This window comes from Sus scrofa, chromosome 4 (assembly GCF_054392235.1).
Source record: "Sus scrofa isolate SSC_HxYL_T2T_F1_AM1 chromosome 4, Sscrofa_HxYL_maternal_Yorkshire_Landrace_v2.0, whole genome shotgun sequence".
NCBI lineage: Eukaryota > Metazoa > Chordata > Mammalia > Artiodactyla > Suidae > Sus > Sus scrofa.
In genome coordinates, this window is record NC_139386.1 from 65,524,127 (window position 1) to 65,550,413 (window position 26,287).

The 26,287-nt window shown below is 37.3% G+C and overlaps 1 long non-coding RNA gene across 3 annotated transcripts in view; it reads left to right on the forward strand.

The window, feature by feature from the left end:
* Nucleotides 1-25,399, forward strand: part of LOC146403832 (uncharacterized) — a 139,022-nt gene extending 113,623 nt beyond the window's left edge. For all 3 annotated transcript variants that reach the window (XR_014843664.1, XR_014843666.1, XR_014843665.1), the window contains 3 exons: nt 13,897-14,083; nt 14,872-14,968; nt 23,084-25,399. This is a non-coding gene — a long non-coding RNA (uncharacterized LOC146403832). The remainder of the gene's footprint in view (nt 1-13,896; nt 14,084-14,871; nt 14,969-23,083) is intronic.
* Nucleotides 25,400-26,287: the final 888 nt, after the last annotated feature.

Sequence of the window (26,287 nt, forward strand, 5' to 3'; positions counted from 1 at the left end):
CAAGTATATTGAGAATGCAGGAAAACAAAAAGCTCCTACATTTCTACCAGGAATCTGATTAAGTATATCTTTTACAGAGACAATTTACCACATTTATAAAACACATAGTTCTGGAGTTCCTGTCGTGGCACAGTGGTTAACGAATCCAACTAGGAACCATGGGGTTGCGGGTTTGATCCCTGTCCTTGCTCAGTGGGTTAACGATCCGGCGTTGCCGTGAGCTGTGGTGTAGGTTGCAGACGTGGCTCGGATCCCATGTTGTTGTGGCTTTGGCGTAGGCTGGCAGCTACAGCTCTGATTAGACCCCTAGCCTGGGAACCTCCATATGCTGTGGGAGCGGCTGAAGAAATAGCAAAAAGACAAAAAATAAATAAATAAATAAAACACGTAGTTCTGTTACATGAACAAACAGTACAGAATATAGCACATTTAAAAAATAAAAGACCAGAAGGACATTCTCAATAATGTAAACAGTGATATTATTTGAAAAGAAATGTTAGGTGGAACTTCAGTTTTTATTGTGCTTTTTCAAAATGTCAACAATAAACATGTATTGAGTGTGAATGCTGTTGCTGCTTTGGCTGTTGCTGTCACTTTGACATTTGTTCAAAAGACAAACTAAATGAGAAATTGTGAAATGATATAAATTAATCACACCAGGGGGGAAAGAAAAAGAATTCAAGATTTAGGTTTTCCTGAGGATGGCTCTAAAGGACATAACAGTAAAATAAAATTCTTAAAATTTGGTAATTTAGTTGAAATAAACATAGGTTAGATCTAGATAAAGGAAAAGAAATGTTCTGGAAAAAATTTATAAGGAACAAAAAATATTTGCATATGGTAGGTTGTTTTTCCCATTGGTTTTCTGTGTGCAGGGGAGATATATCATATGAGGAACATTTTGTTTAACAGAAATTGTTCTAGCAAGGAAACTACATTTTCTTGGGAGAATTAACTTGATAGGTACAAAAGTATAATGGGAAGGGCCTGCCCTGCACCAAAGTCTCCATGAAACTGAAGAACAAAGGGAAAAAGTGAAAAGGGTCACAGAGAAGTTCCTGTTGTGGCTCAGCAGTTAACGAACCCGACTAGTATCCATGAGGATGTGGGTTCAATCCCTGGCCTCGCTCAGTGGGTTAGGGATCTGGTATTGCTGTGGGCTGTGGAGTAGGTCACAGATGCAGCTCGGATCCAGAATTGTTGTGGCCTTGGTGTAGGCCGGAGGCTACAGCTCTGATTGAACCCCTAGCCTGGAAACCACCATATGCTACAGGTGCAGCCCTAAAAAAGCCCCCCCCCCAAAAAAAGACAAAAATAAAAAGGGCCGCAGAAACAGATAGTGTAGAAGTCTACTGTCCTGAGATTTGACCCTGGAATATTAATTACCAATAATAATAATAGCAATATAATTATAGCTAATGCTAGTTGAGTGTTTACCACGTTCCAGGCATCACACTGAGTCCACTATGCATATTAAATCATTTAATTCTCCTAACTACTCTAAATGGTGGGGCTCACAAACCCTTGTTTTGGGGGTTAGTATCTGGAGTTTTTTGTGTAGACACTGGCATCTGAAGGCAGAAACCAATATGAGGAAGGAAGCCTGAGGAAACCAGAGGAGATTCCGGACATCTTATACAATTGGAATTAGGGTTATAGTTGAATCTAAAAGAGAAGGGCAGTTTCAACTGATGTGAGGGATATACTTATTTGAAAAAAAAATTCAGGCTGGAGAATAACAAAAGGAGAAAATTTGCCCAGTTTTTCCCAGCAGGAGAGACAGAGAAGTCTGGTGGAAAGAGTATTGGCTTTGGAATCAGGCTATATGGATTCCAGTATCTACTCTGGCTTTCACTGAATTTGTGACCTTAGGCAAGTCACTTCACTTCTTTAAGCATTGGCTTACCTACATGTGGAGCCGCTTTCTGTGCATATTCTGTGCAGTCAGTGAGGACCCTGTGCCTCAGAGGGCCCCTCGCTTGGTTTGATGCTCTACTATCATCATCTTGAAATGCTTACTAATTTCGAACAAAGGTTTGCATTTTCTTTTTGCATGGGCTTTGCAAATTATCTAGATAGTCCTGCATATCTATAAAATGAGGATGGTGATTCCTGCCTCACCAATCAGAATGAAATTACCTGTAGGTCTCATCAAGGAACCTGGCATACAGAACTCAGAATTACTCTCCTAAGCTTAAGACAGAACAACAAAGACCAATGTACTGTTAGGCCCCAGGTTGTAACTTGTCAGAAAATTTGATGGGAGGAGAGAGAAGGGAAAAAAAAAGACCTTGATTATAATGACAGCAGTGGTCCTACATACAGTTCTTGCTTCTGCCCAGCTGCAGAAATGAGGGTATTTCCCAAGGTTCAGACCCTATGACCAGTAACATCCTATAAATAAAACATGTTAAAGCATAGGGATTTGTTTTCTGAACTGCAAACTGTACCAGGAGAATTTGACAAATGATAATCCCCCAAATCCTACTCCTACTCAAGACTATGGAAATTCAGTGTCCAAAATCATACTTTTTAATAGAGCCTTGTGATTTATAGAAGTATTAGGTCAACTGAAATAATTCACCAAATGTATTTTAAAAACTTAATAGAGGACCCACAGGATTAGAATGGCAGAATAGAAGGACTGGAGCTCAACTTCTTTCCTAAAAACAACAAAATTCACAACTAAAGACTGAGCACACTTCACCAAAATGGACTGGAAACCTTAAAAAAGATACCCTACTCCAGAAGAAAAAGAGGAGGCCACATCAAGAGGTAGGAGGGGCGATTTCACAATGTAAACAACCCCATACCTCCTGGGTGGGAAACTCCACAGACTGGAAACTAACTGGTTCACAGAGACTCACCTACAGGAGTGAGAGTTCTGAGCCACACATCAAACTCTCACGTGTGGGGATCTGGCACAGGGAGAAAGAGCCCCGAAGCATCTGGCATTGAAGGCCAGTGGGGCTTGTGCACAAGAGCTCCATGGGACTGGGGGAAATGGAGACCTCATTCTTAAAAGGCGCACACAGATTTTCACGTGCACTGAGTCCCAGGACAAAGCAAAGTCTCCAAGGGAATCTGGGTCAAACCTGTCCACAGTTCTTGGAGGACCTCCTGGGAAAACAGGGGTGAATGTGGCTTGTTGTGAGGGAAGGACATTGAAGGCAAAGCTCTTGGGAATATTCAGCAGCAGTGCCTTTCTCTGGAGGTGGCCATTTTGGGAAAATCTGGCCCCACCTGTCAGCCAGCTGCTGAGAAGCCCCAGGGCAAACAACAACCCAGGTGGGATCACAGCCCCACCCTTCAGTAAACAGGCTACCTAAAGACCCCTCAGGCACACAGCTGCCTCTAATCCCATCCAAAGACTAAACCCCACCCACCAGAGGGATTAGAATTGGCTCCTCTTACCAGGGGGCAGGCATCAGCCCCTCCCATCAGGAAGCCTACACCAAGCCCCCATACTGACTCCAGTCACAGGAGGGCAGACATCAGAAGTAAGAAAGGCTACAACTCCATTATCTATAAGAAGGTCACCACACCAAAAACCTATAATAATGAGAAGACAGAGAACTATAACTCAGATGAGGGAGAAAGAAAAAGCCCCAGAAAAACAGCTAAGCCATGAGGAGATTCTCAGCCTCCAGGAAAAAGACTTTAGAATGTTGATGCTGAAAATGATGCAAGACATTGGAAATAAACTGGAGGCAAAGATGGATAACTTAGAGGAAACACTGACCAAAGAGATACAAGATATAAAACTTAAACAAGAGATGCAAAATACAACAACTGAAATGAAAAATTCACTAGAAGCATCTAACAGCAGAATACAGGAGGCAGAAGAACAAATAAGAGAGGTGGAGGACAGATTAGTGGAAATTACGGATGCAGAACAGAAAAGAGAAAAAAGATTGAAAACAAATGAAGAGAGTCTCAGAGAACTCTGGGACAACGTGAAACGCACCAACATCCGTATTATCGGGGTGCCAGAAGGAGAAGAGAGAGAGAAGGAGACAGAAAAGATATTCCAAGAGATAATAGCCGAAAACTTCCCTAACATGGGGAAGGAATCACTCACTCAAATCCAGGAAGCACAACGAGTACCATACAAAATAAACCCAAGAAGGAACACCACAAGACGTATACTAATCAAACTGACCAAAATTAAAGACAAAGAGAAAATCTTGAAAGAAGCTAGGGAAAAGAAACAAATAACATACAAGGGAACCCTGATACGGCTATCGGCAGATTTTTCAGCAGAAACTCTGCAGGCCAGAAGGGAGTGGCATGATATACTCAACGTGATGAAAGGAAAAAACCTCCAACCAAGATTACTCTACCCAGCAAGGCTCTCATTCAGATTTGAAGGAGAAATCAAAACCTTCACAGATAAGCAAAAGCTGAGAGAATTCAGCAACACTAAACCAGCCTTACAACAAATACTAAAGGAACTTCTATAGGCAGAAAAGAGCAAGAGAAGAAGGAAAGGAAAAAGAGCAGCAAAAACAAATCCAAAGTAATTAATAAAATGGCAATAAGAACATACATATCAATAATTACCTTAAATGTGAATGTACTAAACGCCCCAACCAAAAGACATATACTGGCTGGATGGATACAAAAGCAAGACCCATATATATGCTGTCTTCAAGAGACCCATTTAACTTCTAGGGACACATACAAATTGAAAGTGAGAAGATGGAAGAAAATATTTCATGCAAATGGGGATCAAAAGAAAGCTGGAGTAGCAATGCTCATATCAGACAAAATAGACTTTAAAATGAAGAATAGTTCAAGGGACAAGGAAGGTCACTACTTAATGATCAAAGGATCAATGCAAGAAGATGTTATAACAATTTTAAATATCTACACACCCAACACAGGTTCACCACAATATATAAGGCAAGTGCTAACAACCTTAAAAGGAGAAATTGACAATAACACAATAATAGTGGGGGACTTTAACACCCCACTTACAGCAATGGACAGATTAACCAGACAGAAAATCAATAAGGAAACACAGGCCCTGAATGAGGCATTAAACCAGATGGACTTAATAGATATTTATAAGACATTTCATCCAAAGCAACAGAATACACATTTTTTTCAAGTGCACATGGAACATTCTCTAAGATTGACCATATCCTGGGCTACAAATCTAATCTCAGTAACTTTAAGAAAATTGAAATCATATCAATCATCTTTTCCGACCACAACGCTATATGAGTGGACATCAACAACAAGAAAAAAAACTGCAAAAAACACAAACACGTGGAGACTCAACAACATGCTACTAAACAACCAATGGATCACTGAAGAAATCAAAGAGGAAATTAAAAAATACCTAGAAGCAAATGACAACAAAGATACGACACTCCAAAACCTATGGGATGCAGCAAAAGCCGTTCTAAGGGAAAAGTTTATAGCAATACAAGCCCACCTCAGGAAAAAAGAAAAAGCCCAAATAAACAAGCTAATGTTAACATCTAAACCAGCTTGAGAGAGAAGAACAGATAAGACCTAAAGTTAGTAGAAGGAAAGAAATCATAAAGATCACAGCAGAAATCATTGAAATAGAAACAAAACCATAGAAAAGATCAATGAAACAAAAAGCTGGTTCTTTGAAAAGATAAACAAAATTGATAAACCCATAGCCAGACTTATCAAGCAAAAAAGAGAGAGGACTCAAATCAATAAAATTAGAAATGAAAAAGGAGAAGTAACAACAGACACCAAAGAAATACAAAGGATCACAAGAGACTACTACCTGCAACTATATGCCAATAAAATGGAAAACTTAAAAGAAATGGACAAATTCTTAGAAAAGTACAATCTTCCAAGACTAAACCAAGATGAAATAGAAAAGATGAATGGACCCATCACAAGAACTGAAATTGAAAGTGTGATTAAAAAACTTCCAACAAATAAAAGTCCAGGACCCAGATGGCTTCACAGGAGAATTCTATCAAACATTTAGAGAAGAGCTATCACCTCTCCTTCTGAAACTATTTCAAAAAATTGCAGAAGAAGGGATACTCCCAAACTCATTCTATGAGGCCACCATCACCCTGGTACCAAAACCAGACAAAGACTCCACAAAAAAAGAAAACTACAGGCCAATTTCACTAATGAACATCGATGCAAAAATCCTCAACATAATACTAGCAAACCGCATCCAACAATACATTAAAGGGATTGTACATCATGATCAAGAGGGATTTATCCCAGGGATGCAAGGGTTCTTCAATATCTGCAAATCCATCAGTGTGATACACCACATTAACAAACTGAAGAATAAAAACCATATGATCCTCTCAGTAGATGCAGAAAAAGCCTTTGAAAAAATCCAACACCCATTTCTGAAAAAAAACCTTCAGAAAGTGGGCATAGAGGGAACCTACCTCAACATGATAAAGGCCATATATGACAAACCCACAGCGAACATCATTCTCAATGGTGAAAAGCTGAAAGAATTCCTGCTGAGATCAGGAATAAGACAAGGATGTCCACTCTCACCACTACTCTTCCACATAGTTCTGGAAGTCCTACCCACAGCAATCAGAGAAGTAAAAGAGATAAAAGGAATCCAAATTGGAAAGGAAGAAGTAAAACTATCGCTATTTGCAGATAACATGATACTATACCTAGAAAATCCTAAAGACTCTACCAGAAAACTGTTAGAGCTTATCCACGAATTTGGCAAAGTTTCAGGATAAAAAATCAATACACAGAAATCAATAGTGTTTCTATATACTAACAATGAAAAAGTAGAAAAGGAAATTAGGGAAGCAATCCTGTTTACCATCGCATCCAAAAGAATAAAATACCTAGGAGTAAACCTACCTAAAGAAACAAAAGACCTGTACTCTGAAAACTACAAGCCACTGATGAAAGAAACCAAAGATGACACAAATAAATGGAAAGATATACCATGCTCGTGGATTGGAAGAGTTAATATTATCAAAATGACTATACTACCCAAGGCAATCTACAGATTCAGTGCAATCCCTATCAAATTACCAAGGACATTTTTCACAGAACTCGAACAAAATATTTCAAATTTAGTTTGAAAGCACAAAAGACCCAGAATAGTCAAAGACATCCTGAAAAAGAAAAATGGAGCTGGAGGAATCAGGCTCCTGGACTTCAGACTATACTACAAAGCAACAGTCGTCAAAACTGCATGGTACTGGCACAAAGACAGACATACAGATCAGTGGAACAGGCTAGAAAGCCCAGAATGAAACCCACGCACCTACAGTCAACTAATCTATACAAAGGAGGCAAGAATATACAATGGAGAAAGGACAGCTTGTTCAATAAGTGGTGCTGGGAAAACTGGACAGCCACATGGAAAAGAATGAAATTAGAACACTCCCTAACACCATACACAAAAATAAACTCCAGATGGATTAAAGACCTAGATATAAGACTAGACACTATCAAACTCCTAGAGGAAAACATAGGCTGAACACTCTCTGACATAAACGACAGCAACATCTTCTCAGATCCACCTATCAGAGTATTGACAATAAAAAGAAAAATAAACAAATAGGATCTACTTAAACTTCAAAGTTTCTGCACAGCAATGGAAACCCTAAACAACACAAAAAGACAACCCACAGAATGGGAGAAAATCTTTGCAAGTGAATCGACTGACAAGGGATTGATCTCCAAAATTTATAAACAACTTCTGCAGCTCCATACCAAAAAAACAAACAACCCCATCCAAAAATGGGCAGAAGATCTAAACAGACAGTTCTCCAAAGAAGACATACAGATGGCCGAGAAACACATGAAAAGATGTTCAGTGTCACTCATTATTAGATAAATGCAAATCAGAACTACTATGAGGTACCACCTTACACCAGCCAGAATGGCCATCATCAAAAAGTCTGTAAACAATAAGTGCTGGAGAGGGTGTGGAGAAAAAGGAACCCTAGTACACTGTTGGTGGGATTGTACATTGGTGCAACCACTATGGAAAGCAGTATGGAGATTCCTCAGAAAACTAAAAATAGAACTACCATAGCAAAATGGTAGAACTACCTAGCAATCCCACTCCTGGGCATCTACCCAGAGAAAACCATGACTCGCAAAGACACATGTACTCCAATGTTCATTGCAGCACTATTTTCAATAGCCAAGACATGGAAACAATCTAAATGTCCATTGACAGAGGAGTGGATCAAGAAAAGGTGGTACATATACACAATGCAATATTAGCCATCAAAAAGAACGAAATAACAGCATTTTTAGCAACATGGATGGACCTAGAAACTGTTATGCCAAGTGAAGTCACTCAGACAATGAGACACCAACATCAAATGCTTTCACTGACATGTGGAATCTGAAAAAAAGGACAGACGGAACTTCTTTGCAGAACAGATGCTGACTCACAGACATTGAAAAACTTATGGTCTCCAGAGGAGACAGTTTGAGGGATGGGGGGCTGTGCTTGGGCTGTGGGATGGAAATCCTGTGAAATCAGATTGTTACGATCATTATACAACTACAGATGTGATAAATTCATTTGAGTAATAAAAAAAATGAAAAAAAAAGAAATAGACCCACAAAAAAAATAAAAATAAATAAAAACTTAATAGATACTGAGTGTAAATGCAGTATTTTGGAGAAGTGCACTGTGAATGGAGAAAAGAAATGTTTTTAAAACTGAGTAGGAACCTGGAGAGAATTTGAGTGTGTCCTGATTTTATAAACACTGTCCAGAGAGCTAAAAACATTTAGCTTTAGCAGTTATAACTAGTTTTTAGTAACTAACATCCACATCTCCTTTTTGCCAACTCAGTTCTCTTTGGCTAATCTCATCTTTACAGGTCCACCAGTGTAGCACAAAGTGACGTGGACACAAGAAAGAGGCAATCAGTACACCGGGCATTATGCAACAGTATGTTTTAAAGAGCTCACAGTCAGAGGGTTACTCTAGTTTCCAAAGCCTGAAAAACTTCTCTTCTCTGTAGTTAAATGATAATGGATCTTAATCCTTCTAGAAATAAATCATAATTCATTTTCAACAAATAATGTGAATTCTATAATAGGAATGAAAATGTTGCAGAAAAAAGCGCAGCTTCTGTTTTGAAATAGTTTGAATTGGTCACATCCTGTTTTACTGGGGCTGGAGTATAGTATAATGACTAAAGCCAGGACTTGAGAGGAACCTATCCATTTTCCTCTTGGTACCTCTACTTCTTTTCCTGTAAATCAGGAGCAATAACATAAGAATAACTGTAAGGATAAGATAATATTCTCTAAATCAAATATTTTACAAAAGTTTTAGTCTAATGTCTGGCCCAGAGAAAGCTCTCAGTAAATGGAAAATGTTAGTATTATCATTTTTAGGATCAATCATCAGTAATGGCAGTAGTGAGAATAATTGACGTATCATACTTTGACAGAGTCCTGGTACACAACACCAGAAGGAGATGTGAAATTTGAGAAACCTTTTTCACATTCTGAAAACATTTCAAAAACTTACTTCATAATGTTTTCTTTCAGACTTTAGCCCTTTTTGAAGGCAGGTAATCTCATGCTTTCCCTTGTAACCATAGTAAATCATCCAGAGATTTAACTCCATGTGGGTATTTAAGATAACAAGCTACAGAAACAAATAGCTTCCTTAATCTAAGGGAAAAACCAAGGGTATTATGACCATTAAACTTAAATAATTCATTGTGATTAAGTTCCTTCTAAACATGTCTGAAGGTACATCTGAAACATGATTTAACCATTGTAGAATTAATGGATTTTTTAATTGATTAATGGTTTTCAGATATATGTGTTCTACAGTGTGAATATAAATGCAGCCAATGACCAGTTTGAAAAATTCAGTGCTGTTCAGGTAGTAGGGAATACTATTAATGTCTTACCAATTATAATATTTAAATAGAAATCCAGTAATCACAAGGGTATGCTGAGGTGTTTCCAAAATGGGGTGAAATACATTGAATATTTTCATATTGTTTTTAAATTTTTCTGATTTGCAAGATCATAATAAGGTGTGAAGATTAGATAATAGTTAAGTATCAGATTCTCTTTCCTTATCTTGATAATTTTATTCTGTGGTTAGGGAATACATCCTAAATTATTTAGCAGCAAAAGACATCATGTCTGAAATTGACCCTAAGAAATCAGGAAAGAATCTGTACTCACAGAGAACAAGGGATAAAGCTGATATAGTAAAATGTTAACATGGGAATCTAAGCAAGGGGGATATGGGGATTCTTTGTATTCTTGCAGTTTATCTTTGTCTGAATTAATGTCAAAATAAAAAGTTAAAACAAAATGAACTAATTTGCCCCAATGGCCTGGGTAGGCTCTTACCAAGTAGACAAAGGGAAAAGGACTCGATGGAAGTAAAAGTATAAATAAGAGAACAGACACATTGAAAAACAGAAGTAGTTCAGAAGGCTTTGAAAAGTGGGTTCAAAGAGAGTTAAGGCTAAAGAGAAAGCTAGGGTGATGTTGGCCTATGGGAAGCTAATTTAGGATGTTATAAACAGAGGAGTGAGGGGAGAAGACAGCATTTTAGAGTGATTATGCTAGCAGAAGTGTGACCATTCAAGATGAAAATCAGAAGAGCCAGTTAGGAGTTCCCGTCATGGCGCAGTGGTTAATGAATCCGACTAGGAACCATGAGGTTGCTGGTTCGGTCCCTGCCTTTGCTCAGTGGGTTAACGATCTGGCATTGCCCTGAGCTGTGGTGTAGGTTGCAGACGCGGCTCGGATCCCTCGTTGCTGTGGCTCTGGCATAGGCCAGTGGCTACAGCTCCGATTCGACCCCTAGCCTGGGAACCTCCATATGCCACGGGAGTGGCCCAAAGAAATAGCAAAGACAAAAAAAAAAAAAAAAGAAGAAGAGCCAGATAGTAATTAGTGTGATAATGTAAAGAGTGAGTATTAAGGTCTGAATTAGTGTACGACAAAAGTCTACTTAAAAGAGACACCTGCACCCGCATGTTCATTGCAGCACTATTCACAATAGCCAAGACATGGAAACAACCCAAATGTCCATTGACAGATGATTGGATTAGGAAGATGTGGTGTATATATATATATACAATGGACTACTACTCAGCCATAAAAAAGAATGACATAATGCCATTTGCAGCAACATGGATGGAACTAGAGACTCTCATACTGAGTGAAATGAGTCAGAAAAACAAAGACAAATACCATATGATATCACTTATAACTGGAATCTAATATGCAGCACATATGAACCTTTCCACAGAAAAGAAAATCATGGACTTGGAGAACAGACTTGTAACTGCCTGGGGGAGAGGGAGGAAGTGGGAGGGATCTGGAGCTTGGGGGTATTGGATACAACTTGGAATGGATTTACAAGGAGATCCTGCTGAATAGCATCGAGAACTATGTCTAGATACTTACATTGCAACAGAACAAAGGGTGGGGGAAAAATGTATACATATAAGAGTAACTTGGTCCCCATGCTGTACAGCGGAAAAAAATTAAAATAATAAAACAAGAAAAAAAAATAGCTGTATGGATGAAAAAAAACGGTCATTAAAAAAAGCAAGTGTTGGGAGGTCCCATTGTGGCTCAGCAGGTTATGAACCTCACTGGTATCCATGAGGATGTGGGTTTGACCCCTGGCCTTGCACAGTAGGTTAAGGGTCTGGGTTGCCGTGAGCTGCAGTCTAGGTCACAGATGTTGCTCGGATATGGTGTTACCATGGCTATGGCTATGGCATAGGCCAGCAGCTACAGTTCCAATTTGACCCCTAGCCTGGGAACTTCCATATGCTGTAAGTGTGGCCCTAAAAAGCAAAAAAATAAAAAACAAAAGCAAGTGTCATAAAATTTAGTAGTTATTATCACCGGCTCTGATTTCAAATCCCAGTTTCTGCATTTCCTAGCTATGTCATCTTTGGTAAGTTACTTGACCTCTCTGAACTTTAGTTTTTCTCATCCACAAGATGGACATAATAGAAGCAGATCCCTCACAAAGTTGTCTGAATTAACAAAGGGGACGAATAAATATAAAATGCATAATACAATTTGGTGTCACAGAGAAAACTCTCATAACTTAAGAGGATGCATGTAAAAATGTTATCATAGCCACGATCAAGATCCATTGACTAGTTGGGTCTATAGCCTGGGAAAAATGACAGCACCATTCTCCTGGCCAGGGTTTCTCAACCTGGATATTAGAGAATATTTAGCATCGTGGCTTTTAACTGCTAGATACCAGTAGCTGACCTCCAGTTATGAGAATCAAAATGTATCCCCTGGGGGGAAGAGTCACCCCTATGAGTGAGAACCAGTGACCTAGAGGATGAGTAAAGGAGGAAATGTGGCAAATTTGGCATAAGACACAAGCAACAGGTTCTTCCACTGAGATAAGCACATTAAGTATTGGGTTAGTTTTGGCATTTTTTTACCCAAACCTTTCCTTCTGCTTAAGCTATCCCCACATTACTCTCCTGATAATCCAGGGGTTTAATGACTAGCAGTCTTCCACCAGGAAACTGTAACTATGGACAAAAGGATGCTTTGCTGAGTTGCCATAGAAGTAACATGTCTTAAAGTTATGTTTAAAAATACAGAAAGTGAGGAGTTCCTGTTGTGGTGCAGCAGAAACAAATCCGACTAGGAACCATGAGGTTGCAGGTTCAATCCCTGGCCTCGCTCAGTGGGTTAAGGATCCAGTATTGCTGTAAGCTGTGGTGTAGGTCACAGAGGTGGCTTGGATCTCGCGTTGCTGTGGCTGTGGTGTAGGCCGGTGGCTACAGCTCCGATTGACCCCTAGCCTGGGAACCTCCATATGCCATGGGTGTGGCCCTAAAAAGCAAAAACAAACAAACAAAAAATGTATATATAGTGAAAAAGGCAGATGTTTTCATTATATGTGTATACACATAGACAGACACAGATAGGCATGGAAAAAGCATAGTGGAGTGTAAAATGAAATTTTAGTTATAGTTCTTGCTGGATAATTTTAATTTTTTTCTCTATGCTATTCTGGACTCATTCAGTAAAATTAGGAAAATCTATAATTGATGTCATTTTTAAGATGGAAAATAAATGGAATTTTAAGATATGGAGCATTTTTCATACAGTGAAGGATTTTAAAAAATTATTATATTTCAGAGTATCACATACTCCAAAGGGGTAGATTCAGAGTGACATTTTAATGGATCTCAACCCCCTGAAAAAGTTGACTCTATGAGCCATGACTATGTCAACATTTAGAAAGACAAAATTAGAATGAAGCTTTGCTGCATTATTTGCAATAGATTTAACTAAATGAAAAGTTTTATATAAGAGTCAGTAGGCCCTGGCCGTAGAAGTATCAATATTTATGACACAGTCTCTATCTTGTTAATTATTCTTTGTGGTGTCACTATGGGGGTATTATAACAGATTGTCTAAACATCTGACAAATTTCTCAGAAGGTTGGGCTGACATTTTTTTTTTTAATATTTTGGAGAAAGATGAATAACCTCTTCTTTTTTCCCCCAAAGGAACTGGAGGGCTGAAAGTTACAAACTGATTTTCAAAGAGACAGAACTAAAGAGTAAAAACAACCCTGTCTAAGCAAAGATTGCATAGTGATAACAAAAACTAAGGGCTTTTAAATATTTATATCAGTTATTTCTCTGAATGTTCTAACATTCTTACTGAAGTATCCAACTGTTGATCAGATCTAGCTTAAAGTTTTGAGACTGCTCGTCATTCATTAGTTGTGTGACTTTGACAGATGACTTAAGCTACCCAAATGTCACTTTACCCATCTGTAATAAAGGGACAGAAATATTCTCCCATGATTAGATTGTTATGATTAGGTGAGATGACTTGAGTAAAGCACTCATAGACCTTAATTATTATCACCACCATTACTGTCACACCCAGAAAAAAAGCTGACTTATTGGGCAAGAGACTATTACCAAAAAGACTGTCACAGAGAAGAAATAATCCTAAGATGCAGATGCCCATGGAAGTAGCAGTAACGCCCATGATGTCCAAAGAATCTCAGTGAAGCAGGACAAGAGGTCATAATAAAGCCAACTATTTTTGGCAGCAGTGAACAAGCTCCAAGGTAATCCTCTCCATCTTTTACTTTTCAAAGCCTTATGATTCTGAGGGGGGCATGATGGAGAGAAGGTTGTTATTAAGTCACTGATGCTTATACAGCTACAACATGCTCGTAGTGTCATCAAAATCTCTAAGTGACCTCCAGTGCGTTGAACTACAAGCTTTTTCCTCTGCCACACAGTCCTCATATTCAGGCCTACAATCCCAGGTTCACTCAGTCTGGACTCCATGGCTGTTCATCTCAGCCATGCATTTACTACCAACTGCAAAGGCATCCTGCTTTGGCATCTCTTCCAGCCTAGGCAGTCAGTTCCAGGACTGCCGCATATTGCTTCAGCTGGATTCGCTTCCTCATTTGATAAACACACCTAATACCTAGTAGGAGTTCAGATGTACCAGGTGCTGGGGGGAAATGTGGGCATCAGTAAAAATAGGATGTATTCTTTCTTTCAAAACTGATGGACTACCAGGGGAAAAAATCAGCATTAAACAAGTCATTGTAAGCATGTTTGTCTGTCAGTGTAGAATCATTGTTCATCTATTTTTATTTAAGGCAGCAGTAAAAGCATGGATTTTGTGGTTGATATAGATGGGATCAAATTTTGGTTCTGCCATGCTCTTGCAGGGTGAACATGGCATATAATATTATATTTCTCATCTTCTGTTTTCTAAATTTTTGAAGCGTGGATGAAAAAAGACTTATATCATGAGATTTCTGGAAACCTATATAAGGTCATACAGATGAGGAACTGTGGTAAGATGAAGATTTTGTCTGGTTCTTTTTTCCCCAAGAGACAGAATCCTTGGGATTTCCAGAGTGATAGAAGCATCTTTGTTATCTAATGAGGTGACCCATGATGGACCTCTAGAAAGCTTCAGGATAGAGCTGGTAAGTAGAAAGTCCAACCACATGATAAAAGTTTGGGATTTTCCAGGGAGGGGAAGGGACTGGAGCTTGTGTTAAGTCATCACTTGACCAATAATTTAATTAACCACAGCTGCATAATAAATGTTCAGTAAAGACTGTTAACATAGGACTCAATGGGGCTTCCTGGTTGATGAACACATACATTGATGTGCCAGGAAGGTAACATGTGTCCTCAATCCACAAGGAGTGGGCATAGAAGCTTTGCATTCCCTCCCAGACCTCATCCAATGTCTCTTTATTGGACTGGTACTCCTGATGTATATTCTCTGTGATGAAATTTTGATAGTAAGTATGGTAAATTATTGAACCTGAAGAGTTTGTGGGAAACTTAAAATTTATAGTCAGTCATTCAAAAGTGCGAATAGCCTGGGAACGCCCAGATGTGACTAGTGTCTGAAGTAAGGCATTCTTTTTGGGGGCTACGCCTTTTAGCTTGCATTATCTGAGTTAGCTTTGAGGAGCTCATGTCAGAATTGAATTGTAACCCATAGAGTTAGGGTTGAAAAGGAATAGGGACTTAGACCACGCCACACAATTGGTCCTTACTAAATGCCAGTTACCTTATGACACCACTCCAATTTTTCCATGACCATCTCCATCCATACATCCATTACCTTTTATCTCAAGTGGCTGCTTGAAGAGTTATCAAGAGTTGTCAGTAGGGAACATGCTTACAAGCACTATCTTTCAGGGCATGAACCAAGACAGGGAAACAGATGGACAGAATGCCAGGAGATGGTGTATCTGAGTTTAACTCTTAAGAGTGCTAAAAAGAAACTTAAAGGCAAGGAGCCAGCAGAACATTTTGTGACTTATTTTTTTATTAACTATTTGATGTTGAGAAAATCTGCCATGTCAACTGTATCTATCCTATAAATTCAACTATAGTTCTACAAATACTGCATAGTGACCCACAACCAAAGTATGACTTTCCTGGAGCCAGTGTTAACTGCAATGGCTAATATAGTCAGCGACAAATAACTCTTCCCAACTGAAACCATGTATTTGTGGTTAACAGTTTAATCTTTTTAGGAGTCTTTGGCATTGTTTATCTTAAACTCTGCCAATATACGCATAACCCTTCACTTCAAAGACTCTTCTACTGCTGTTTCAGCAATAGATGAACTGTAAATATATAAACGTCATTGTAAAGACCAAAATAAAATTGTGTTTGACTTCTTTTTTTAAGATCACTTTTATTTTGGAAGAGATCTGCAACTCTCTAAATCTCTATAAGCCTGTTCACAATTGTTTTCGCTTGGGGTCTATTATGATTTAGACAGTGTAGGAGTTAAGAGCGGGAATTAGGAACTGTTGGTTCTCATGCTGATTCAGCTGCGGATCCCTGGATGACCTCATTCAATCTCCTTTATTTCTCTGGTTGTCTCAGAAAGTGAAATAACTAATCACAACATTCTATGCTGGGACATTGTGAGAGTGAAGAACGGCCAGCTCTAAGACAGTAATGGCTCATAAAATTGACAGATAACCCACATATGTTACTTAAAGATATTTTGGTGTATATATATTGACATATATGTGATCCTTCATTCTCCCATGTCTCTCTAACAGGTATAACAAGACCCATTAACAAATATAAATTTAGGGTGATTTAATATTGATTTACTTATTTTGCTTAATTTGTGGTAGACTTGATGACAATAAAAAACTCGTCAGTGTCCAAGAGAAAGACACAATGGATAAAGCAAAGAAATCTAAATAATCCACGTAGTGTCAGCTCTTGAATAATTAAAGGATACCTAACCCAGTACTTCCCCTTCCTTTTCCATTGCCTACTAGCATTAAGGGATCCCCCCAAGGACACCTAGACCATAGTTCTCATTCATGCTTTTATTACCTAGCATCACATGATGATGATAACCATCCTAACACAACAGGCTCACAATTTGTAAACCTCAACTCCAATTCATTCCCCCCCATCTTAACTACCAATTCTCTCACTTCCACAGAACCTATTTTTGTAATGATCTCAAGTCTCAAAACTCTGTGTCCTGAACGTATAGCTTCAGTTCACCCTTTACACATCTCTCTACCTAAGCTGAGCCCCAACTCAGAAATTTCAATGAAACGGTAACTACCAACCGAACATTCTGTATCTTTGGTTGTTTCTACCAGTTCACTTGCCAGGCTGCTCAATTTTACCAGAAGTGAATATTTCCTTTGGGGATAACCAATAATAATAAATGCTGCTGAGAAACAGAGAGGGGAAAATAAAGAAAAAAGGCATATTGGATTTATTTTCTTTGACATCTCATAGTGCTTATGATGTGCTAAACACTATTCTAAGAATTTTACAAATGTTGTTTGATTTAATCCTCACAACAATCCTATGAAGTAGGTAGTTTTGTGTTTTTCATTTTATAGATGAGGATGCAGCATTCATAAGAAACTTACCCAAGGTACTGCAGAAAGTGTCAGTTAAGACCCAGGCTGATTCAGAGCCTACATTATTAACTACTTATCTATGCTGCTACTCCTCTGATATCAGGCAGTTATTTCACCTTTTGCTTTTCCAGAAAGAAATTTCAACAGAGTGGAAGTAGGTAGAATCTGATTGTAAAAAGGGAGTATGTGCAACATTAAAGACTTCTATGTCAATATATTTCCTGTCTAATGGAAGGAAACACATTAAAAGAAGAGCTTTTTTAACTAGAATGCTTTGTCAGTAGAAAGAGATGGAAATGACAAGGAGACAAGAATTATTGAAGTGAGGTTTTGGAAGAAGTGAAGGGTATATAAGAAGATTGAATCCAGAGAAGGGAGTGGGGATGGGGAACATTCCTTATTTGTCACCTGCAAAAAGGTCTCTGGTTAATTCTGAGAGCAAGAGGGATATGAAAAAATCAGTTACAGTGAAAAATTTAAGGAGGAGTTCATTAAATGACATGAGTAAAAGTATCACAAAGCCAGGATAGTCTCCGTAAGATTAAAAGGAATTGCCATGGAGTAGTTTAGTGCAAGTTCACAACTCCTTCTAGAACATTCCTTAGTCTTAGTATGAAATTAGAGAATCTCTATGGCACTTAACACTTCTTAAATACTGATAACATTTTGTGATCAAAGATTCTTGGGGTAGGGAGTTCCTGTTATGGCTCAGTGGTTAACGAATCCGACTGGGAACAATGAGGTTGCGGGTTCGATCCCTGGCCTTGCTCAGTGGGTTAAGGATCCGGCGTTGCTGTGAGCTGTGGTGTAGGTCACAGACATGGCTCGGATCCCGTGTTGCTGTGGCTCTGGAGTAGGTTGGTGGCTATGGCTCCGTTTAGACCCCTAGCCTGGGAACCTCCATATGCCGCAGGAGCGGTCTTAGAAAAGGCAAAAAGACAAAAAAAAAAAAAAAAAAAGATTCTTGGGGTAAACCAAATGAAGATAACTGTTGTTAACACTTTGCAATAGTAAAAATAAAAACCTAATTTAGAATCTTAGCACTCATCCCCCCAAAATATATATATGGACTCGCCTACACACCAATTCATTTCTATACTGAAAGGCAGAGTCATTAGGTTTTAATGCAACCACTTTGACTTCTACTTACAAGTCTATTTTTTCTGGTTCTATGCACCATATACTAATTAGACTTATTTTGACTTTAAGCTACTTTACTTTTAGATGAGCTAATGAAGCCAACTCAATAAACTAATATTTACAGATGTCTTTTAACAATTACATGTGTTCAAAAATACTGAGGAGATTCATAGCTGAAAACTCATTTACCCCATATAACATGATTTGTAATACAACATGGCAGCCTTTTCAGTTTTTGAAGCTAAATATTTGCTTGTGTAAACTTGCAGTTTTAGGGAACCATGCAGGTGAATCTGAGATACTCTCAGAGACAGTCCTTAAAGCCAAATAAAATTGCACCAGTTTTTAACGGAAAGTTTTTTCAGCTGCCACATATTATGAAAATTATGTCTGTTAAACTTCAGTTCTGGCCCGTAGCCAAGAGAAAAATGAATCATTGACTTATTGGTATATTGTTCATAATAAATGACTAGAAGAGGCTGCTGCTGTCATTCTTATTTACAAACAATCTAGTATTTTCCAGGGTATGCAATCAGAAGGCATGTCTTTAAAAATTCCAACACAGACATAATCAAATGCTTGTTGAAATGGCTCAGGAGGTTTAACCACAGTACATAAATATTGAAAAAGCTAAAAAGTCAGAGAGAAAAATATCCTTCCCACTTACTTTCAGATGAACTCTTCAGGAACTCTGTGTAGCCTTTCAAAATTTAATGAGTTCAGAGAATGTGTCGATTTGGTAAACACTGGGTTGAACACTGGCCTGGCACATGAAATTCACCTGATAGAAGATGAAAAATGTTCCCAAGTTAGAGCCAATTGTAAGGAGTATCAGATTTCCTTAGTTGAGAACTATATGGTTTTGAATTTTATAATTGGAAATCTAGTTTTTAAAATCCTAGACAATTTTTTTTAACTTTTTGAAAGTTTTATTGAAGGATAGTTGATTTACAAGTTTATGATAATTTCCACTATACAACAAAGTGATTCAGTCATACATAAACACACATCCATCCTCTTTCAGATGCTTTTCCCACATAATTATCAAAGAATACTGGGTAGAGTCCCCTATACTGTACAGCCTGACCCCTTTGGCAAATCATTTCTTATACCCGAGTGTGCATATACCAATCCCAAACCCCCAGTCCACCCCCTCCTACCTGTCCCCTGTGGTAACCATAAGTTTTTTCCAAGTTTGTGAGACTGTTTTTGTTCTGCAGATAAGGTCATTTGTAGCCATTTTTAAGATTCCACATGCAATATTATATGATGTTTGTCTTTCACATCTGACTTAACTTCACTTAGTATGATGGCTTCTAGGTCCATCCATGCTGCTGCAAATGGCATTGTTTCCTTCTTTTTTATAGCAAACATTCCACTGTATGTATGTACCACATCTTTATCCATTCCCCTGTTAACGGACATTTAGGTTGCTTCCACATCTCGGCTATTGTAAATAGTGCTGCAGTGAATATTGGGGTGCACGTATCTTTTCGAATTATGATTTTCCCTGGATATGTGCCCAGCAGTAGGATTGCTGGATCATATGGTAGTTCTATTTTTAGTTTTTTGAGAAAACTTCATACTGTTTTCCAGAGTGGTTGCACCAATTTACATTCCCATCAGCAGTGTAAGAGGGTTCCCTTTTCTCTGTACCCTCTTCAGCATTTATTTGTAGACTTTTTGAAGACGATTTTTAATAGCAGATTTTTAAAAAAAAATTATTGAAATATAGTTAATGTATTTTTATTTTAATTTTTTTTTGCCTTTTTTGTCTTTTCTGTCTTTTCTAGGGCACCTGTGGCATATGGAGGTTCCCATGTCCAACTGGAGCTGTAGCTGCCGGCCTACTCCAGAGCCACAGCAGCGCAGGATTCGAGCCCTGTCTGCGACCTACACCACAGCTCATGGCAACGCTGCATCCTTAACCCACTGAGCAAGGCCAGGGATCGAACCTGCAACCTCATGGTTCCTAGTCAGTATTTGCTAACCACTGAGCCACAATGGGAACTCCAAAATATAGTTAATTTATAGTGTTGTGTTAGTTTCAGGTATACAGTAAAGTGATTCAGGTACATATATATAGGTATATATATATATAGGTATATATATATATAGGTATATATATATATAGGTATATATATATATAGGTATATATATATATAGGCATATATATATATATATATATATAGGTATATATATATATAGGTATATATATATATAGGTATATATATATATATATATATATAGGTATATATATATATATGTATATATAGGTATATATAGGTATATATTCTCTTTATACATTGTCTTCCATTATAGGTTATTATAAGATATTGAATATAGTTCCCTGTGCTCTACAATAGGTTCTTGTTAGTTATGTATTTATATATAGTAGTGTGTATATTTTAAACCCAATATCCTAATTTATCCCTCTTACCCCTCCCCTTGGGTAACCATAAACTTGTTTTCTATGTTGTTGTTGTTCTTGTTTTCTATGTTGGTTAGTCTGTTTCTATTTTGTTAATAAGTTCATTTGTATCTTTTTATTTTTAGATTCTACATATAAGTAATATCATATATTTATCTTTCTCTAACTTAACTTCACTTAGTATGATAATCTCTAGGTCCATCCGTGTTGCTGCAAATGGAATTATTTCACTATTTTTTATGGCTGAGTAGTATTTCATTGTATATATTACCACATCTTCTTACCACATAATTAAAAGAAGATTAATTATTAAACTGTTAATGAATACTTAGATTGCTTCCGTGTTTTGCCTGTTTAAATAGTGCTGCTATGAGCATTGGGGTGCATGTGTCTTTTCTAACAGCAGTTTTTGAAGTCTGTTGACAGTGTATTTGGATTGAGTGAGCATTTAAAAGATGACAGATACATTAACAAAGATATTAATTATATCATTTAGTTGAATTAAATCTGCAAATCAGTCTTCTTTGTGATCTCTTACATTGTTGATTTACATGGTATCTTTAAGTAAACCAACAATGATTGTATTTTCTCAACTATAGGCCTGTGTATTTCACTGAATTAGTTTGTTGCTATAATTATGAGTATTTCTTTGCAAGCAAGTTCTTCTAGTTCATTTTATCATAATATGTGTTTTTGCTTGCATTTGTGAATAATGTATGTATAAAACTTGTGCTTATATCACTATTTATGCTATAGTCCTTGTTTTTCATGGCAGTTATGTTCCATGAAGTTGCCACAAACCTGAACTAGTGAATATTGAACCATTGCAACTAGGGAAACATTGGGTTATGTTGCTGTGAACCTCTGCTCACAACACCTTTGTCATCTGATCAATATATTACCTTGTTTTATGTACGTTTCTGTTTAAAAGTCCCTCATATGATACATGTTGTTGATTCATTAACATTGAACTCATGACCAACAGCGCTATAACTCATGCTTCAGCAAAGCTACCTAATACAGGTATTTTCTCTGTAAGGCACACCATAGCTTTCTTGCACTTTGTAACCCGAAAGCACCACAGTACTATATTTTGAGGCCATTTTAAGCTGAAAAATCAGTAATAAAAAGCATAAAAACGAGGAAAGCATAGCACCAGGACATTTGTTTATAGTATAAGAGCTGAAACAAAAAGGCAGGAAGTTTGCCTCATTCAACCTCAACTGAAAACATACCTATCAGGTAACTCACTTATTTTTGGCACTCTACACATATGCATGTTCACAATGACCACAAAAGTGTCACAAATATTAATCTGAGGGTTGCAAATAAATTGTAATGAGTAGACAAATTTGCAAATAATGGAATTTGTAAATAATGAGGACTGACTATATCTAGGATATCTAGAATTCTTGGTAGGTATTTGGTAATGTCAAGAATTGTGTAACATTTGGGAGGGAAAAAGTCTGTGTCTTTTTTCTCATCTCTGTAGAGAGTATATATAATACTAGATAAAATTCTGCCCCTCCTTTGATACTGTGATACAAGTATATCTATTCACAGGACAGCATGTTGAAGCATAATTAACATCAACGACCTTGCAGACTTTTAGATCTACATTCCCAAAGAAATTTAGAGCATAAGGACCAAGTTGTGATGGTCCTATTTCTTTGAAACGGTGCGAAGAAAATTTTCTCACACTCAATTAACACGAGCTGTCCTTTCTGTGAGAAAAACTTGGACCAAATTTTCTCCAGGTCCTTAAAACACAACATAACTGCTGTTGCCAATGACCTCTTTATTTTCATTCAGTTTAATAGTACTTGACATTATAAACTGACATACATATCTTTCACATAACAAGTCTTATTTTATCTGAGCAAGTATTATATACACATGCAGGATTTGGTTTGGGGTGTAAAATGTGCTATTAAAATGTGTCTCTGATGCTAAATCTTTCAGAGAGAAAAAAAGTTAGATTTTCGTTTTGAGAAAATGAAAGTCTTTAAGTTGTCCCTATACAACTGAATTCTTATTTTCTGCAGGGACTAGAACTTGCTAATAAAAAATTCTAATTCTAGTTTTGATTTTATTAACAGGTGACAAAGAAGGCATATGCGACTAAACCACTGGTGTAGTCGCATATTACTGCTGGATACCACCTCAAAATTATCAGATACTTTTTTCTGAGAACGCTTTGAAACTGATATTATTACACCCAAAATGAAAACAATCATCTTTCACTGTAATATAAGAATAATTTGACAAGCTTGTTTCAACAAAGTAAAATGTCAAGCTAACCCTCTGCTGGGATCTGTGACTCTTAAGAGAAAAAGAGAAATGTAACTGGCTTCTATGGTAACTTACAAAGTCTAGGCAGGATAAGAAGGACATGCACTGGAGTGAGTTCGGTATGGTCTGTTAGTTCAGAAATGTCTCAAAATGCATATCACAGCAACTCCAAATATAGCCTGCAGTGCTTATTTAATGCCCTGTTCACTTTATGACGTCTAACCTGATAATTATCTTGAGACATTTTCACCAGCTGGGCAGTCGTTTATTTTGAAATGACTTAACAGCTGGCTTTCATCAGAATTCTACTTCAACTTAAAAGGCACTGCAATTTTTTTTCTACTTGGTGATCAAAAGTGACATCATCTGTTCCCCTCAAGATCTTCCAGGGTAGTGATAGATTTCTGATGTCCCTAATGCTGCTTACATAGCTTTCAATCACAAAAGAGAAGCTAAATGAATTCTAGAATCTACAAACATGGTTTTGCCATTTGGGATTTTTATAATTAGGTTTGCTGATAGGCTGATGACACTATGTTGCAGCCTTAAATCATCTTGTTATACATTTATGTGAATACCTCTTAACATCTGATGTAAATTTGATAAATCTTTTTTCTGATTTCCAGTTACACTTATTGTGATAGAAACATAGTCATTATTGCTCTCAAAAAAAGCAACGCTATTGAAAATGGCATCCAATTGGCATAAAAAGTTTAGAAAATTTATTCTCCCATATTTCACAGTTAATGCAGAAAGGATAAACTAATCCATCAGCTTTGTAACATTTTAAAACTCAGCAAACCTGGTTCTCTCTCTCCATCCCACTTGTAATGAAAATATGGCAAACATAGTGTCTCCACAGAGGAACATCATATAAATAGCTTTTGGAAATTCATGGAAGTAGTAGAAAAGAATTATGTTTAAATATTTCTCTTTGTGGAATCTACACAGAGTCTTTCATGGTAAAAATTTTTACTTTTTGCCATGGAAGTGGGAGGAATTAAAGAATGGAGACAGGAAGAAAGCAGGGAAAGCTTTTCTGGGTTTTCTACAGATGGCTGATTTTCTATTCCAGAAGATATGTTGTAATGTGTTCTTAAGTTCTAAGAGAGAAGGCTCAAAGCTGACCTTGTACTGCAGCACTTCATAATATAGTCTTTACAGTCTACACAGCCATCACTTTAACATAAATGTGAGAGTAGAAAAATATTTGATAAACATCCATGAATGGTAACCTAGGTACTTGTTGTTTGTCCTTACTCTTTGTCTCCACTAGTGGTTTTCAATGAGAAAGATTGAAAATGTCTACTCCTTCCAGCTCTTCATTGCTTTCAACCCATTTATGGACAGAGCCAGTGCTCACGGACTTTTACCAAACCGGGAATACTTTTTTTTGAACTTACTCCTTCACCGTGTTTGATATAGTTGGAATCTATTTTTCTTCAAAGGTTATTTAAAAGGACCACCAAGTCACAAGCAAAATGCCAGTTTTTAACTGAGTTTCTGCCCTTGGATTTTGGCGTATGTTCCAATCTTTCTTCATGGGACAACTGGGAGGGTACCTCTGAGCACGTCACAAAAACATAAAACCTTTAGTAGACACCATTGCCTTCTACCAAAATCTGAGACTAAGAATCGTAGAAATAGACTTTGACAATGAAATAAAAATAAGGCTTCAAACAGTGAAACTGCTCATGGGTATGATGATTGAAATATATGCATAGACTTTATAGCATATCAAATGGTAACTATAAAGAACACAAGCTGTGAGAAAAATTTTCAGGAGGAAATGAATCTGTAGGATTTGACTGCTTCCCAAAGTATTATGAAGATAAATTATAGACTCAAGATAACATGGAACTGAATGGAATCCCAGCTGGCTCATTTTAAATGCTTTTTTATTTCTCTTAATATTGTATTTTCCAAATTGGAAGTAAAAATCTCATTAAAATATAGCTGAGGAGTTCCCACTGTAGTGCAATGGGTTAAGGATCTGTTGTTGCTGCAGCTACCATGTGGGTTGCAGCTGCCACTTGGATTCAGCCCCTGGCCCAGAACTTACATATGCCATGAGTATGGCCGATAAATAAAAGAATAAATAAATAAATAAAATGTACCTAAAATTTAGCTTCTGGGTGAGGTCTTTTATTTTAGACATATCCTAGCTTTTAGCCAAAGATATTTTTTTCATCTTATTCTGCCATATAAAACGTGTGTATTGATCGGGTAAGTAAGAGAAAAGATATGCTCAAGTAAGTTTTCCATAAAATAACATGATTCATTAATATACTTGCAGGGTTTTTTTTTAGGATTTCTTGTTATTTGAGGACTTGGAGCATCTTTTAAGCTAATGTCCTCTAACTGGTAAAAAACAAAACAAAACAAAACAAAAAAAACTTCTATTTTGAGTCTCTCAATCTGTTTTCCCTATTGCTTTCCCAGCTTCACAAATGAGGGAGATAACACAGAAATTAAGTTACTTCCCAAGTGTCATAAAGCTCATTTAGGGAGTTCCCCGGTGGCCTAGTAGTTAAGGATTTGGCATTGTCTCTGCAGTGGCTAGGGTTCAATCCCTGGTCCAGGAATTTCCACATCCTGTGGGGACATTAAAAAAGCTCATTTAGTGGTTGAGCCTGGATCTGAACTGAAGCTGAATGGAGATATTTTGTTTTCATGAGAATGGGTTTATCAGCGTAAATATCCAGATGACAACATCTAGATTATAGGTGGAAAAAATCTAAAACCAGATTAATGGAATTACTGAAAATCATCTATTCTTTGGCATTTTTTTTCATATGATTAATAAAAAATTCATACAACATGGCTTGGGTGTAACGTAGAACTTTTGAAGACCATGGTAACTGTTTTCTTAATGTTCTCCTTTCTCTTTTCTCTTTTTTCTTCAGTTTAGCTTTCCATTAACACCAAAGTTGGCTACTTGAGACGTATCTTGATCACTCCATTCCCTTTTTAAAACCTCCCATTTCTTTTCACTTCAGACATGATGAAAT